General features: G+C 36.7%; 1 pseudogene; it reads left to right on the top strand.

Annotated features, from left to right (window-relative positions):
• The first annotated feature begins 1,233 nt into the window (after positions 1 to 1,233).
• LOC101412655 (small ribosomal subunit protein eS1 pseudogene) lies at positions 1,234 to 2,299 on the top strand (annotated as a pseudogene).
• Positions 2,300 to 4,085: the final 1,786 nt, after the last annotated feature.

The raw sequence follows: 4,085 nt of genomic DNA, 5'->3' as shown, positions 1-4,085 counted from the left end.
GGTAACTGATGACTCCCATTTTTATTCCCTGTTGACTAATCTGACCTTTTATGACATTTTGGGTTTTCATGTGTTGTGTTGGCTGAAGGACAAGATTTTTTGCATACTCATGGCTTAATTTAAAATAAATGAAATTTTCTAATTTCTCAATAATGGTAAAATAATAATAAAAACAGTAATACCATATAAAATGCATTGAAGTCGGGTATTTGTATCTTTAGGGATGTCAATTGTTTTTCTGTCCCAACATACATGAATGATAAGGCATTCTTTGCAATAACATTGCTATATCCTTCAGGAACATGGAAGTAAAATAAAGAGCACACTCAAATAAGTCATTTGAAGGACTTTTTACAACACTATTAGTAGGGTTCAGGGAAACCAGCAAAAGAAAGTGCAGAACCTCAGGACTATTAATAGCTAGAGTTGTTTTCGCCATAAGTCTGAAAGAGAAAAGAACAGCTACCCAAACTTAAAAGGGTAACATATGGAGAAACTGACATGATAAGAGCTGTGGCTTTCAGTAGAGGGATATAGTCACTCCACTGTGAGGTAATAGAGAGGAAAGAAGTTTAGCATGATGGTTCGTGTGAAAATTGGGCCAGATAATGGTGCCCAGTGATTTGGTGAAGCAAGCACTGGCCTAATTGTTACTGTGAGGACATTTCATGGACATAAATCACTAGTAAATTGATTCCATCTATGGCTGATTACGTTTACAACCAACTGAGGAGATTGCTTTCAGCAGTGAGCGAGGTCTCATCCAGTCAGGTGAAAGTTTTAAAAAATAAAAGGAGAAGTGTTGATTTCAGCAGTCAGAAGAGAGAATTTTCATCTCTACTTCAGCCAGCCAACTTCTCCTGGGGAATTCATCAGAGTTTCCAACTTGTATCCTGCCCTATGGAATTGGGACTCATGCATACGCACAGTCTTGTAAGACAATTGTATAAAATCTCATACTATTCACAGATGTCTCCTTTCAGTTCTTTTTCCCTTGAGAACCCTTACTGATATATTCTGGAATAAATATAACCTCATTCCCTTTTTACCCCCTTGAGCTGCTGCTAGGGTTTCCCATTGGCCAAATCAATCAGATAAAGAAAGCAAAGGAGTTTACTGACGTAATTCTTAAAAGTCTGCCTCTGATCCCCACTCTTTGGGGCCCAGCTAGAACCCACTGGCAAGTTTTAGGTCCTGGCAAGAGCAGGATGGCACCAATACCAGTTGGACGGCATGGGCCCTGTGAGGTTGGTGTACTTGGGACCACTGCCCAGCCAATCTGGGTGCTGCATCGGGGCAGATTGTCTCCTTCCCCTGACCTCTTGAGCCTGGTACATGCCAGTTTGAGCCAGAATGCTGCCATGACCTGGGGCAGACATGTTCTGGATTTTAGACTTTGGGACTTCTTAAAACCCTCCAGTATTTGGTGCTGCTCCCAGATCTGGTGTTTTGGAAAGCACTGTCTACTCCTATCTCACTAGAACCTTGCACCCCCATCACCTTGGGCCCCGTGGAAACTGGGGACTCCTAATAGGGTCATGTGAGGTCCTAAAGTGTCTGGGATGGAGTCAATTCATATCCTAAGAAGGACTTGTATAATGTGAAAGCACCAGCAATTTTCAATATAAGAAATATTGGGAAAACACTGGTTACAAGGACTCAGGGAACCAAAATTGCATCTGATGGCCTTAAGTGTGGTGTTTTTGAAGTGAGCTTTCCTCACCTACAGAATGATGAAGTTGCAAACTAACAAAATTCAAACTAATTACTGAGTATGTGCAGAGCAAAACTTGCCTAACAACTTCCAAGAAATGAATCTTACTCATGACAAAATGTTCCCCATGGTCAAAAATTGGCAGACCAAATTGGAAGCACATGTTGATGTCAAAGCTTCCAATGGTTATTTGCTTCATTTGCTCAGTGTTGGTTTTACTGAAAAACACAACAGTCAGATTTGGAAGACCTTTTATGCCCAGCACCAACAGGCTGCCAAATCCAGAAAAAGATGATAGAAATCATGACCCAAGAGGGGCAGACAAATAAATTGAAAGAAGTGGTCAATAAATTTATTCCACATAGCATTGGTAAAGACATAGAAAAGCCTTGCCCATCTAACTGTCCTCTATATTATGTGTTCATTAGAAAAGTAAAAGTGCTGAAGAAGCCCAAGTTTGAATTGGGAAAACTCATGGAGCTTCAAGGTGAAGGTACTAGTTCCAAAAAAGCGACTGGAGATGAGACAGTTTCTAAAGTTGAATGAGCTGATGGAGGTGAGCCACCAGTCCAAGAATCTGTTTAAAATTCAACCTTTAAAAAGTGACAAATAAAATGTGTTATTTGTGTGTGGGGGGAGGGAGGGTAGAGTAGGAGGGAAGGAGTCAACCTCCCAAAACAGAGATTCAAAATGAAGAAGGGAAGAGATTGGCTAAAAAGGGAAATAGAAAATACTACAAGTGCCTTATTGTTGAAATGAATGGATAAGGTAGCTTCATGTCTCCCAGCTGATTTTTATTTTTATGTTAAGCTAGGAAAAAATATGTCTTTCCCTTCCTCCACTTAAATCACAGTACCCCTTATGCTGGAAAATATATACTTGGTTTCAAATGAATTTGTTAACTGCTATTGTGTTTTCTCTTTGAATAAAATTCTAACTTTAAAGTGATTTAATTTGTTTAAACCATTTTCGACTTGTTTTTATCATTTGATAATTTGTTACTTATTGACAAAACTTTTGCATCACACGAAAAAAATTGCTTGACATCAGGTCTTTAAGAGTTTACTAGCTTTAAAAATCGAAGTCAGGATATTGATATAATAAAGTAAATATAAAATAGTAAAAAAAAAGTATGCTTATTTTAAAAACTACTTTCTATTTATTCAAATCAAAGATAGTTGGTTTGTTAATTGCCTTTCCATTTCATATCCTGACTTGTCATTGACAAAATACATTATCTCATCAGAAAAAAATGTACTCAAATTGTTCTAAAATAAATTGTATCAAGTGTTGTGAAGAGAAGCTATAATCTAAAAAAGTAATTGATTTACCTTTTTTGTTCATATTTAATTAAGATTTGACTACAGATAGCTAAAAAGTCAAAGAAGACACAGGATATATATATACATTTTAACAGGACATTTTTACTATGCAATGTGAAAATGTTTGATATGACTTTGTCATAAAAAAGAGCTTTAATAAGAAAATAACAATGCCTAAATAGATATGATTAAATCACTGAAGTAGCCACTGTAAAAACTGCATCCCCAAAATAAATAAAATACAGTCCCAAGTTAATATGGAGCCAAAATCTCAGTTCTTTGGCAAAAGTTGATCCTGTTTAAAGAAATGTTTGTTTCATATTTGGGGTTCTAACTTGCAACTGAAAAAAGACATTCTGGCTCAAGAAATTGAAAATGCATTTAGGTAGGTTATAATTGAACATCCAAGGTAAAAAGCAGGCTGGCTAGAGCCTCAGCCAAAATTCTACCCCAGAATCTGTCCATTGACTTAATCGCTCCTTCCTTTGCTGAACTCTAGGCACTGTCATGGCTGCTAACACTGCCAGCTCTGTGCCCTGCATGTTGTTGCTGACACTACTGATTCTGTTCTCTGAAATCCAGATATTGCATAACTGAATCAGCCTTTCTGAGTAGATATTACCATGTTCTTCTTTGCATCACCAACTATTGCTATAGGTGGACGGATCTTATAGGCTGGGATGGGGTTATGCGCCTGTGCTCAGGGTACAAAATAGGATGGGAAGTAAACACCTGGTAATTTCAGCATTTATATTTGGAAAACAAACTCCCTTCCCCAAAAAGGGTCAGAAATGCCTCCTATATAAAAAAGGGTGTTAGACACTGCAAAATCCAAGCAATAAAGAAGACAAAATCTACTAGGTTGGTGAATAGGTAGTAATTTTTTCTGAACAATCAAGCAAACAAATCCTCATACTGCGCTTTTCTTCTCTTCTAATTAAATATCAAAAACTTACTAATTAAATATCTTATAAAGTTTATATAAAATTGTATAAAATATATTAACATTAATATAAAATATTATATATTTATGCATTTATAATAAAAGT

This window comes from Dasypus novemcinctus, chromosome 14 (genome assembly GCF_030445035.2).
Source record: "Dasypus novemcinctus isolate mDasNov1 chromosome 14, mDasNov1.1.hap2, whole genome shotgun sequence".
NCBI classification, from domain to species: Eukaryota; Metazoa; Chordata; class Mammalia; order Cingulata; family Dasypodidae; genus Dasypus; species Dasypus novemcinctus.
This window is presented reverse-complemented; position numbering and strand designations above follow the sequence as displayed.